Below are 13336 nucleotides of genomic sequence, written 5' to 3' on the forward strand. Positions count from 1 at the left end.
TTTTTCCTCCTCCTGGACACCATACCACCCTGCAGTCTTGTAGGCTTTTTTTCCATCTCCTGGACCCCATGCCACCCTGCAGTCTTATAGACTTTTTTTCCTCCTCCTGGACACCATGCCACCCTGCAGTCTTGGAGGCGTTTTTTCCTCCTTGACACCATACCACCCTGCAGTCTTGTGGGCTTTTTTTCCTCCTCCTGGGCACCATTCCACCCTTCACTCTTGTCAGCTATTTTTCCTCCTCCTGGACACCATGCCACCCTGCAGTCTTGGAGGCTTTTTTTCCTCCTCCTGGACACCATGCCACTCTGCAGTCTTGTAGGCTTTTCTTCCTCCGACTGGACACCATACCACCCTGCAGTCTTGTGCGCTTTTTTCCCTCCTCCTGGACACCATACCACCCTGCAGTCTTGTGGGCTTTTTTTCCTCCTCCTGGACACCATACCACCCTGCAGTCTTGGAGGCTTTTTTTCCTCCTCCTCGACACCATGCCACCCTGCAGTCTTGTAGGCTTTTTTCCCCCTCCTGGACACCATGCCACCCTGCTGTCTTGTAGGCTTTTTTTTCCTCCTCCTGGACACAATGCCACCCTGCTGTCTTGGAGGCTTTTTTTCCTCCTCCTTGACACCATACCACCCTGCAGCCTTGTTGGCTTTTTTTTCCTCCTCCTGGACACCATACCACCCTGCAGTCTTGTAGGCTTTTTTTCCTCCTCCTGGACACCACGCCACCCTGCAGTCTTGGAGGCTTTTTTTCCTCCTCCTGGACACCATGCCACTCTGCAGTCTTGTAGGCTTTTTTTCCTCCGACTGGACACCATACCATCCTGCAGTCTTGTGGGCTTTTTTCCCTCCTCCTGGACACCATGCCACCCTGCTGTCTTGGAGGCTTTTTTTCCTCCTCCTCGACACCATGCCACCCTGCAGTCTTGTCGGCTTTTTTTCCTCCGACTGGACACCATACCACCCTGCAGGCTTGTGGGCTTTTTTTCCTCCTCCTGGACACCATACCACCCTGCAGTCTTGTGGGCTTTTTTTCCCTACTCCTGGACACCATACCACCCTGCAGTCTTGTAGGCTTTTTTCCATCTCCTGGACACCATGCCACCCTGCAGTCTTATAGGCTTTTTTTCCTCCTCCTGGACACCATGCCACCCTGCAGTCTTGTGGGCTTTTTTTCCTCCTCCTGGGCACCATACCACCCTGCACTCTTGTCAGCTATTTTTCCTCCTCCTGGAGACGATACCACCCTGCACTCTTGTTGGCTTTTTGTCCTCCTCCTGGACACCATGCCACCCTGCAGTCTTGGAGGCTTTTTTTCCTCCTCCTGGACACCATGCCACTCTGCAGTCTTGTAGGCTTTTTTTCCTCCGACTGGACACCATACCATCCTGCAGTCTTGTGGGCTTTTTTCCCTCCTCCTGGACACCATGCCACCCTGCTGTCTTGGAAGCTTTTTTTCCTCCTCCTCGACACCATGCCACCCTGCAGTCTTGTCGGCTTTTTTTCCTCCGACTGGACACCATACCACCCTGCAGGCTTGTTGGCTTTTTTTCCTCCTCCTGGAAACCATACCACCCTGCAGTCTTGTGGGCTTTTTTTTCCTACTCCTGGACACCATACCACCCTGCAGTCTTGTAGGCTTTTTTTCCTCCTCCTGGACACCATGCCACCCTGCAGTCTTGGAGGCTTTTTTTCCTCCTCCTGGACACCATGCCACCCTGCAGTCTTGGAGGCTTTTTTTCCTCCTCCTGGACACCATGCCACTCTGCAGTCTTGTAGGCTTTTTTTCCTCCGACTGGACACCATACCATCCTGCAGTCTTGTGGGCTTTTTTCCCTCCTCCTGGACACCATGCCACCCTGCTGTCTTGGAGGCTTTTTTTCCTCCTCCTCGACACCATGCCACCCTGCAGTCTTGTCGGCTTTTTTTCCTCCGACTGGACACCATACCACCCTGCAGGCTTGTTGGCTTTTTTTCCTCCTCCTGGACACCATACCACCCTGCAGTCTTGTGGGCTTTTTTTTCCTACTCCTGGACACCATACCACCCTGCAGTCTTGTAGGCTTTTTTTCCTCCTCCTGGACACCATGCCACCCTGCAGTCTTGGAGGCTTTTTTTCCTCCTCCTGGACACCATGCCACTCTGCAGTCTTGTAGGCTTTTTTTCCTCCTCCTGGACACCATACCACCCTGCAGTCTTGGAGGCTTTTTTTCCTCCTCCTGGACACCATGCCACTCTGCAGTCTTGTAGGCTTTTTTTCCTCCGACTGGACACCATACCACCCTGCAGTCTTGTGGGCTTTTTTCCCTCCTACTGGACACCTCTCCACCCTGCAGTCTTGTCAGCTTTTTTTCCTCCTCCTGGACTCCATGCCACCCTACAGTCTTGTGGGCTTTCTTTCCTCCTCCTGGACACCATACCCCCCAGCAGTCTTGTGGGCGTTTTTTTCCTCCTCCTGGACACCATACCACCCTGCAGTCTTGTAGGCTTTTTTTCCTCCTCCTGCACACCATACCACCCTGCAGTCTTGTAGGCTTTTTTTTCCATCTCCTGGACCCCATGCCACCATGCAGTCTTGAAGGCTTTTTTTCCTCCTCCTGGGCACCATACCACCCTGCTCTCTTGTCAGCTATTTTTCCTCCTCCTGGAGACGATAGCACCCTGCACTCTTGTTGGCTTTTTGTCCTCCTCCTGGACACCATACCACCCTGCAGTCTTGTGGGCTTTTTTTCCTCCTCCTGGACACCATACCACCCTGCAGTCTTGTACGCTTTTTTTCCTCCTCCTGGACACCAAACCACCCTGCAGTCTTGTGGGCTTTTTTCCTCCTCCTGGACACCATACCACCCTGCAGTCTTGAAGGCTTTTTTTCCTCCTCCTGGACACCATGCCACTCTGCAGTCTTGTAGGCTTTTTTTCCTCCGACTGGACACCATACCACCCTGCAGTCTTGTGGGCTTTTTTCCCTCCTACTGGACACCTCTCCACCCTGCAGTCTTGTCAGCTTTTTTTCCTCCTCCTGGACACCATACCACCCTGCAGTCTTGTAGGCTTTTTTTCCTCCTCCTGCACACCATACCACCCTGCAGTCTTGTAGGCTTTTTTTTCCATCTCCTGGACCCCATGCCACCATGCATTCTTGAAGGCTTTTTTTCCTCCTCCTGGGCACCATACCACCCTGCTCTCTTGTCAGCTATTTTTCCTCCTCCTGGAGACGATAGCACCCTGCACTCTTGTTGGCTTTTTGTCCTCCTCCTGGACACCATACCACCCTGCAGTCTTGTGGGCTTTTTTTCCTCCTCCTGGACACCATACCACCCTGCAGTCTTGTACGCTTTTTTTCCTCCTCCTGGACACCAAACCACCCTGCAGTCTTGTGGGCTTTTTTCCTCCTCCTGGACACCATACCACCCTGCAGTCTTGAAGGCTTTTTTCCCCCTCCTGGACACCATACCACCCTGCAGTCTTGTGGGCTTTTTTTCTTCCTCCTGGACACCATACCACCCTGCAGTCTTGTCGGCTTTTTTCCTCCTCCTGGACACCATACCACCCTGCAGTCTTGTAGGCTTTTTTTCCTCCTCTTGGACACCATACCACCCTGCACTCTTGTAGGCTTGTTTTTCCTCCTCTTGGACACCATACCACCCTGCACTCTTGTAGGCTTTTTTTCCTCCTCTTGGACACCATACCACCCTGCAGTCTTGTAGGCTTTTTTTTCTCCTACAGGGGGAGGGAGTGTTGTTGGCTTTTTTTTCTCCTGCAGGGGGAGTGTTGTCGGCATTTTTTTCTCCTGCAGGTGGAGTGTTGTCGACTTTTTTTTCTCCTGCAGGGGGAGTCCTGTTGGCTTTTTTTTTCTCCTGCAGGGGGAGTGTTGTAGGCTTTTTTTCTCCTGCAGGCAGGGTGTTGTTGGCTATTTTTTTCTCCTGCAGGGGGAGTGTTGTAGGCTTTTTTTCTCCTGCAGGCAGAGTGTTGTTGGCTTTTTTTCCTCCTCCAGGGGGAGTGCTGTTGGCTTTTTTTTTCTCCTGCAGGGGGAGTCTTGCAGGCTTTTTTTCTCCTGCAGGGGGAGGGAGTGTTGCAGGGTTTTTTTTTCTCCTGCAGGGGGACTGTTGTAAGATTTTTTTCTCCTGCAGGGGGAGTCTTGGAGGCTTTTTTTCTCCTGCAGGGGGAGGGAGTGTTGTAGGGTTTTTTTTCTCCTGCAGGGGGAGTGTTGTAAGTTTATTTTTTCTCCTGCAGGGAGAGTGATGTTGGCTTTTTTTTCTCCTGCAGGGGGAGGGTTGTTTTGATTGTCTGCGATTTGTGCTGTCTGACACGCTCGCTGGTATGTTCGTTTTTGCCGCACTACTCCTCGCCTTCAACTACAACTACCACTACTACGAGCCTTCAACTACTCCCAACGACCACGAGTACTTCCACCACCCCTATTGGCCTACTACGATTACAACGAGCCCACTTTTATCAGTACCGCCACTGCGACTACGACTACGACTACTAGCTGACTACTACCACTCCCACAAGCCGAATAAAAACCACTCGTACTACTGCCACCACTACCATTACCGATAAGGAATTGGAAAGAATGTGAGGGTTCTCCATTGAAAAAGAAGATCGTGATGGAAAGAAAAGTTTCAAATGGAAATTAAAAGTAAACTCGAACGGCACTCAGAAGAGAGCATACCTCCACCAGGTGCGCTGGTCACGTTTTGTATTCCAGAGTTCCCCTTAACTACCATAACTTTTTGAGATATCCTGCCAGAGGCTATATTGTTTGGCCCGATGGTGAAGAATCACTTTAAAATTCTACGAGATGGGTCCGGATCCAGATCTTCACCAAAATTGAATCGATTCTTCCTTGTCACACACACAACCTCTCCACCAAGCTTCGTCCAAATCCGTCCATAACGTTTTGAGATATCCTGCTGGATGTATCGTTTTTGGCCCTGTCTCCCAATGGTGAAGAATCATTTTAAAGAATTGTCGGAGCCGGATCCGATTCCAGATCTTCACCAAAATCGAATCATTTCGTCTTTGTCACACACGCCACATCTCTGCCGAATTTAGTCCGAATCCGTCTACAACCTTTTGAGATATCCTGTTCACAAACGGACAGACAGACAAACAGACAGGGGTAAAAAACATAACCTCCATCCACCGTTGGTGGCAGAAAATACGAAACTCTCACTTGGGAAACATTTTCAGTCCTTCAAGTATTTCCAAAGAGAATCAGTTATTGCCTACGACCATACCACCCTGAATACGCCCGATCTCGTCCGATCTCGGAAGCTAAGCAGGTTCGGGCCCGGTTAGTACCTGGATGGGAGACCGCCTGGGAACCCCGGGTGTTGTAGGCTTTTTTTTCTCCTGCAGGGGGAGTCTGGGTCGGCTTTTTTTCCTCCTCCTGGACACCATACCACCCTGCAGTCTTGTGGGCTTTTTTTTCCTACTCCTGGACACCATACCACCCTGCAGTCTTGTAGGCTTTTTTCCATCTCCTGGACACCATGCCACCCTGCAGTCTTATAGGCTTTTTTTCCTCCTCCTGGACACCATGCCACCCTGCAGTCTTGTGGGCTTTTTTTCCTCCTCCTGGGCACCATACCACCCTGCACTCTTGTCAGCTATTTTTCCTCCTCCTGGAGACGATACCACCCTGCACTCTTGTTGGCTTTTTGTCCTCCTCCTGGACACCATGCCACCCTGCAGTCTTGGAGGCTTTTTTTCCTCCTCCTGGACACCATGCCACTCTGCAGTCTTGTAGGCTTTTTTTCCTCCGACTGGACACCATACCATCCTGCAGTCTTGTGGGCTTTTTTCCCTCCTCCTGGACACCATGCCACCCTGCTGTCTTGGAAGCTTTTTTTCCTCCTCCTCGACACCATGCCACCCTGCTGTCTTGTCGGCTTTTTTTCCTCCGACTGGACACCATACCACCCTGCAGGCTTGTTGGCTTTTTTTCCTCCTCCTGGAAACCATACCACCCTGCAGTCTTGTGGGCTTCTTTTTCCTACTCCTGGACACCATACCACCCTGCAGTCTTGTAGGCTTTTTTTCCTCCTCCTGGACACCATGCCACCCTGCAGTCTTGGAGGCTTTTTTTCCTCCTCCTGGACACCATGCCACCCTGCAGTCTTGGAGGCTTTTTTTCCTCCTCCTGGACACCATGCCACTCTGCAGTCTTGTAGGCTTTTTTTCCTCCGTCTGGACACCATACCATCCTGCAGTCTTGTGGGCTTTTTTCCCTCCTCCTGGACACCATGCCACCCTGCTGTCTTGGAGGCTTTTTTTCCTCCTCCTCGACACCATGCCACCCTGCAGTCTTGTCGGCTTTTTTTCCTCCGACTGGACACCATACCACCCTGCAGGCTTGTTGGCTTTTTTTCCTCCTCCTGGACACCATACCACCCTGCAGTCTTGTGGGCTTTTTTTTCCTACTCCTGGACACCATACCACCCTGCAGTCTTGTAGGCTTTTTTTCCTCCTCCTGGACACCATGCCACCCTGCAGTCTTGGAGGCTTTTTTTCCTCCTCCTGGACACCATGCCACTCTGCAGTCTTGTAGGCTTTTTTTCCTCCTCCTGGACACCATACCACCCTGCAGTCTTGGAGGCTTTTTTTCCTCCTCCTGGACACCATGCCACTCTGCAGTCTTGTAGGCTTTTTTTCCTCCGACTGGACACCATACCACCCTGCAGTCTTGTGGGCTTTTTTCCCTCCTACTGGACACCTCTCCACCCTGCAGTCTTGTCGGCTTTTTTTCCTCCTCCTGGACTCCATGCCACCCTACAGTCTTGTGGGCTTTCTTTCCTCCTCCTGGACACCATACCCCCCAGCAGTCTTGTGGGCGTTTTTTTCCTCCTCCTGGACACCATACCACCCTGCAGTCTTGTAGGCTTTTTTTCCTCCTCCTGCACACCATACCACCCTGCAGTCTTGTAGGCTTTTTTTTCCATCTCCTGGACCCCATGCCACCATGCAGTCTTGAAGGCTTTTTTTCCTCCTCCTGGGCACCATACCACCCTGCTCTCTTGTCAGCTATTTTTCCTCCTCCTGGAGACGATAGCACCCTGCACTCTTGTTGGCTTTTTGTCCTCCTCCTGGACACCATACCACCCTGCAGTCTTGTGGGCTTTTTTTCCTCCTCCTGGACACCATACCACCCTGCAGTCTTGTACGCTTTTTTTCCTCCTCCTGGACACCAAACCACCCTGCAGTCTTGTGGGCTTTTTTCCTCCTCCTGGACACCATACCACCCTGCAGTCTTGAAGGCTTTTTTCCCCCTCCTGGACACCATACCACCCTGCAGTCTTGTGGGCTTTTTTTCTTCCTCCTGGACACCATACCACCCTGCAGTCTTGTCGGCTTTTTTCCTCCTCCTGGACACCATACCACCCTGCAGTCTTGTAGGCTTTTTTTCCTCCTCTTGGACACCATACCACCCTGCACTCTTGTAGGCTTGTTTTTCCTCCTCTTGGACACCATACCACCCTGCACTCTTGTAGGCTTTTTTTCCTCCTCTTGGACACCATACCACCCTGCAGTCTTGTAGGCTTTTTTTTCTCCTACAGGGGGAGGGAGTGTTGTTGGCTTTTTTTTCTCCTGCAGGGGGAGTGTTGTCGGCATTTTTTTCTCCTGCAGGTGGAGTGTTGTTGGCTTTTTTTTTCTCCTGCAGGGGGAGTGTTGTCGACTTTTTTTTCTCCTGCAGGGGGAGTCCTGTTGGCTTTTTTTTTCTCCTGCAGGGGGAGTGTTGTAGGCTTTTTTTCTCCTGCAGGCAGGGTGTTGTTGGCTATTTTTTTCTCCTGCAGGGGGAGTGTTGTAGGCTTTTTTTCTCCTGCAGGCAGAGTGTTGTTGGCTTTTTTTCCTCCTCCAGGGGGAGTGCTGTTGGCTTTTTTTTTCTCCTGCAGGGGGAGTCTTGCAGGCTTTTTTTCTCCTGCAGGGGGAGGGAGTGTTGCAGGGTTTTTTTTTCTCCTGCAGGGGGACTGTTGTAAGATTTTTTTCTCCTGCAGGGGGAGTCTTGGAGGCTTTTTTTCTCCTGCAGGGGGAGGGAGTGTTGTAGGGTTTTTTTTCTCCTGCAGGGGGAGTGTTGTAAGTTTTTTTTTCTCCTGCAGGGAGAGTGATGTTGGCTTTTTTTTCTCCTGCAGGGGGAGGGTTGTTTTGATTGTCTGCGATTTGTGCTGTCTGACACGCTCGCTGGTATGTTCGTTTTTGCCGCACTACTCCTCGCCTTCAACTACAACTACCACTACTACGAGCCTTCAACTACTCCCAACGACCACGAGTACTTCCACCACCCCTATTGGCCTACTACGATTACAACGAGCCCACTTTTATCAGTACCGCCACTGCGACTACGACTACGACTACTAGCTGACTACTACCACTCCCACAAGCCGAATAAAAACCACTCGTACTACTGCCACCACTACCATTACCGATAAGGAATTGGAAAGAATGTGAGGGTTCTCCATTGAAAAAGAAGATCGTGATGGAAAGAAAAGTTTCAAATGGAAATTAAAAGTAAACTCGAACGGCACTCAGAAGAGAGCATACCTCCACCAGGTGCGCTGGTCACGTTTTGTATTCCAGAGTTCCCCTTAACTACCATAACTTTTTGAGATATCCTGCCAGAGGCTATATTGTTTGGCCCGATGGTGAAGAATCACTTTAAAATTCTACGAGATGGGTCCGGATCCAGATCTTCACCAAAATTGAATCGATTCTTCCTTGTCACACACACAACCTCTCCACCAAGCTTCGTCCAAATCCGTCCATAACGTTTTGAGATATCCTGCTGGATGTATCGTTTTTGGCCCTGTCTCCCAATGGTGAAGAATCATTTTAAAGAATTGTCGGAGCCGGATCCGATTCCAGATCTTCACCAAAATCGAATCATTTCGTCTTTGTCACACACGCCACATCTCTGCCGAATTTAGTCCGAATCCGTCTACAACCTTTTGAGATATCCTGTTCACAAACGGACAGACAGACAAACAGACAGGGGTAAAAAACATAACCTCCATCCACCGTTGGTGGCAGAAAATACGAAACTCTCACTTGGGAAACATTTTCAGTCCTTCAAGTATTTCCAAAGAGAATCAGTTATTGCCTACGACCATACCACCCTGAATACGCCCGATCTCGTCCGATCTCGGAAGCTAAGCAGGTTCGGGCCCGGTTAGTACCTGGATGGGAGACCGCCTGGGAACCCCGGGTGTTGTAGGCTTTTTTTTCTCCTGCAGGGGGAGTCTGGGTCGGCTTTTTTTCCTCCTCCTGGACACCATACCACCCTGCAGTCTTGTGGGCTTTTTTTTCCTACTCCTGGACACCATACCACCCTGCAGTCTTGTAGGCTTTTTTCCATCTCCTGGACACCATGCCACCCTGCAGTCTTATAGGCTTTTTTTCCTCCTCCTGGACACCATGCCACCCTGCAGTCTTGTGGGCTTTTTTTCCTCCTCCTGGGCACCATACCACCCTGCACTCTTGTCAGCTATTTTTCCTCCTCCTGGAGACGATACCACCCTGCACTCTTGTTGGCTTTTTGTCCTCCTCCTGGACACCATGCCACCCTGCAGTCTTGGAGGCTTTTTTTCCTCCTCCTGGACACCATGCCACTCTGCAGTCTTGTAGGCTTTTTTTCCTCCGACTGGACACCATACCATCCTGCAGTCTTGTGGGCTTTTTTCCCTCCTCCTGGACACCATGCCACCCTGCTGTCTTGGAAGCTTTTTTTCCTCCTCCTCGACACCATGCCACCCTGCTGTCTTGTCGGCTTTTTTTCCTCCGACTGGACACCATACCACCCTGCAGGCTTGTTGGCTTTTTTTCCTCCTCCTGGAAACCATACCACCCTGCAGTCTTGTGGGCTTTTTTTTCCTACTCCTGGACACCATACCACCCTGCAGTCTTGTAGGCTTTTTTTCCTCCTCCTGGACACCATGCCACCCTGCAGTCTTGGAGGCTTTTTTTCCTCCTCCTGGACACCATGCCACCCTGCAGTCTTGGAGGCTTTTTTTCCTCCTCCTGGACACCATGCCACTCTGCAGTCTTGTAGGCTTTTTTTCCTCCGTCTGGACACCATACCATCCTGCAGTCTTGTGGGCTTTTTTCCCTCCTCCTGGACACCATGCCACCCTGCTGTCTTGGAGGCTTTTTTTCCTCCTCCTCGACACCATGCCACCCTGCAGTCTTGTCGGCTTTTTTTCCTCCGACTGGACACCATACCACCCTGCAGGCTTGTTGGCTTTTTTTCCTCCTCCTGGACACCATACCACCCTGCAGTCTTGTGGGCTTTTTTTTCCTACTCCTGGACACCATACCACCCTGCAGTCTTGTAGGCTTTTTTTCCTCCTCCTGGACACCATGCCACCCTGCAGTCTTGGAGGCTTTTTTTCCTCCTCCTGGACACCATGCCACTCTGCAGTCTTGTAGGCTTTTTTTCCTCCTCCTGGACACCATACCACCCTGCAGTCTTGGAGGCTTTTTTTCCTCCTCCTGGACACCATGCCACTCTGCAGTCTTGTAGGCTTTTTTTCCTCCGACTGGACACCATACCACCCTGCAGTCTTGTGGGCTTTTTTCCCTCCTACTGGACACCTCTCCACCCTGCAGTCTTGTCGGCTTTTTTTCCTCCTCCTGGACTCCATGCCACCCTACAGTCTTGTGGGCTTTCTTTCCTCCTCCTGGACACCATACCCCCCAGCAGTCTTGTGGGCGTTTTTTTCCTCCTCCTGGACACCATACCACCCTGCAGTCTTGTAGGCTTTTTTTCCTCCTCCTGCACACCATACCACCCTGCAGTCTTGTAGGCTTTTTTTTCCATCTCCTGGACCCCATGCCACCATGCAGTCTTGAAGGCTTTTTTTCCTCCTCCTGGGCACCATACCACCCTGCTCTCTTGTCAGCTATTTTTCCTCCTCCTGGAGACGATAGCACCCTGCACTCTTGTTGGCTTTTTGTCCTCCTCCTGGACACCATACCACCCTGCAGTCTTGTGGGCTTTTTTTCCTCCTCCTGGACACCATACCACCCTGCAGTCTTGTACGCTTTTTTTCCTCCTCCTGGACACCAAACCACCCTGCAGTCTTGTGGGCTTTTTTCCTCCTCCTGGACACCATACCACCCTGCAGTCTTGAAGGCTTTTTTCCCCCTCCTGGACACCATACCACCCTGCAGTCTTGTGGGCTTTTTTTCTTCCTCCTGGACACCATACCACCCTGCAGTCTTGTCGGCTTTTTTCCTCCTCCTGGACACCATACCACCCTGCAGTCTTGTAGGCTTTTTTTCCTCCTCTTGGACACCATACCACCCTGCACTCTTGTAGGCTTGTTTTTCCTCCTCTTGGACACCATACCACCCTGCACTCTTGTAGGCTTTTTTTCCTCCTCTTGGACACCATACCACCCTGCAGTCTTGTAGGCTTTTTTTTCTCCTACAGGGGGAGGGAGTGTTGTTGGCTTTTTTTTCTCCTGCAGGGGGAGTGTTGTCGGCATTTTTTTCTCCTGCAGGTGGAGTGTTGTTGGCTTTTTTTTTCTCCTGCAGGGGGAGTGTTGTCGACTTTTTTTTCTCCTGCAGGGGGAGTCCTGTTGGCTTTTTTTTTCTCCTGCAGGGGGAGTGTTGTAGGCTTTTTTTCTCCTGCAGGCAGGGTGTTGTTGGCTATTTTTTTCTCCTGCAGGGGGAGTGTTGTAGGCTTTTTTTCTCCTGCAGGCAGAGTGTTGTTGGCTTTTTTTCCTCCTCCAGGGGGAGTGCTGTTGGCTTTTTTTTTCTCCTGCAGGGGGAGTCTTGCAGGCTTTTTTTCTCCTGCAGGGGGAGGGAGTGTTGCAGGGTTTTTTTTTCTCCTGCAGGGGGACTGTTGTAAGATTTTTTTCTCCTGCAGGGGGAGTCTTGGAGGCTTTTTTTCTCCTGCAGGGGGAGGGAGTGTTGTAGGGTTTTTTTTCTCCTGCAGGGGGAGTGTTGTAAGTTTTTTTTTCTCCTGCAGGGAGAGTGATGTTGGCTTTTTTTTCTCCTGCAGGGGGAGGGTTGTTTTGATTGTCTGCGATTTGTGCTGTCTGACACGCTCGCTGGTATGTTCGTTTTTGCCGCACTACTCCTCGCCTTCAACTACAACTACCACTACTACGAGCCTTCAACTACTCCCAACGACCACGAGTACTTCCACCACCCCTATTGGCCTACTACGATTACAACGAGCCCACTTTTATCAGTACCGCCACTGCGACTACGACTACGACTACTAGCTGACTACTACCACTCCCACAAGCCGAATAAAAACCACTCGTACTACTGCCACCACTACCATTACCGATAAGGAATTGGAAAGAATGTGAGGGTTCTCCATTGAAAAAGAAGATCGTGATGGAAAGAAAAGTTTCAAATGGAAATTAAAAGTAAACTCGAACGGCACTCAGAAGAGAGCATACCTCCACCAGGTGCGCTGGTCACGTTTTGTATTCCAGAGTTCCCCTTAACTACCATAACTTTTTGAGATATCCTGCCAGAGGCTATATTGTTTGGCCCGATGGTGAAGAATCACTTTAAAATTCTACGAGATGGGTCCGGATCCAGATCTTCACCAAAATTGAATCGATTCTTCCTTGTCACACACACAACCTCTCCACCAAGCTTCGTCCAAATCCGTCCATAACGTTTTGAGATATCCTGCTGGATGTATCGTTTTTGGCCCTGTCTCCCAATGGTGAAGAATCATTTTAAAGAATTGTCGGAGCCGGATCCGATTCCAGATCTTCACCAAAATCGAATCATTTCGTCTTTGTCACACACGCCACATCTCTGCCGAATTTAGTCCGAATCCGTCTACAACCTTTTGAGATATCCTGTTCACAAACGGACAGACAGACAAACAGACAGGGGTAAAAAACATAACCTCCATCCACCGTTGGTGGCAGAAAATACGAAACTCTCACTTGGGAAACATTTTCAGTCCTTCAAGTATTTCCAAAGAGAATCAGTTATTGCCTACGACCATACCACCCTGAATACGCCCGATCCCGTCCGATCTCGGAAGCTAAGCAGGTTCGGGCCCGGTTAGTACCTGGATGGGAGACCGCCTGGGAACCCCGGGTGTTGTAGGCTTTTTTTTCTCCTGCAGGGGGAGCCTGGGTCGGCTTTTTTTCCTCCGATTGGACACCATACCACCCTGCAGGCTTGTAGGCTTTTTTCCCTCCTCCTGGACACCATACCACACTGCAGTCTTGTGGGCTTTTTTTCCTCTCCTGGACACCATACCACCCTGCAGTCTTGGAGGCTTTTTTTCCTCCTCCTCGACACCATGCCACCCTGCAGTCTTGGAGGCTTTTTTTCCTCCTCCTCGACACCATGCC

At 50.7% G+C, this 13336-nt stretch overlaps 3 non-coding genes across 3 annotated transcripts; all 3 read left to right on the forward strand.

Annotated features, from left to right (window-relative positions):
* The first annotated feature begins 5231 nt into the window (after positions 1–5231).
* Positions 5232–5350, forward strand: LOC137419733 (5S ribosomal RNA). The gene has a single exon (XR_010983028.1). It is a non-coding gene; the product is annotated as a 5S ribosomal RNA (ribosomal RNA).
* A 3750-nt stretch (positions 5351–9100) lies between these two features.
* Positions 9101–9219, forward strand: LOC144890122 (5S ribosomal RNA). The gene has a single exon (XR_013622288.1). It is a non-coding gene; the product is annotated as a 5S ribosomal RNA (ribosomal RNA).
* Positions 9220–12969: 3750 nt separating this feature from the next.
* On the forward strand, positions 12970–13088 carry LOC144889917 (5S ribosomal RNA). The gene has a single exon (XR_013622137.1). It is a non-coding gene; the product is annotated as a 5S ribosomal RNA (ribosomal RNA).
* Positions 13089–13336: the final 248 nt, after the last annotated feature.

This window comes from Myxine glutinosa, chromosome 1 (genome assembly GCF_964187855.1).
Source record: "Myxine glutinosa chromosome 1, kmMyxGlut1.1, whole genome shotgun sequence".
Taxonomy (NCBI): Eukaryota; Metazoa; Chordata; class Myxini; order Myxiniformes; family Myxinidae; genus Myxine; species Myxine glutinosa.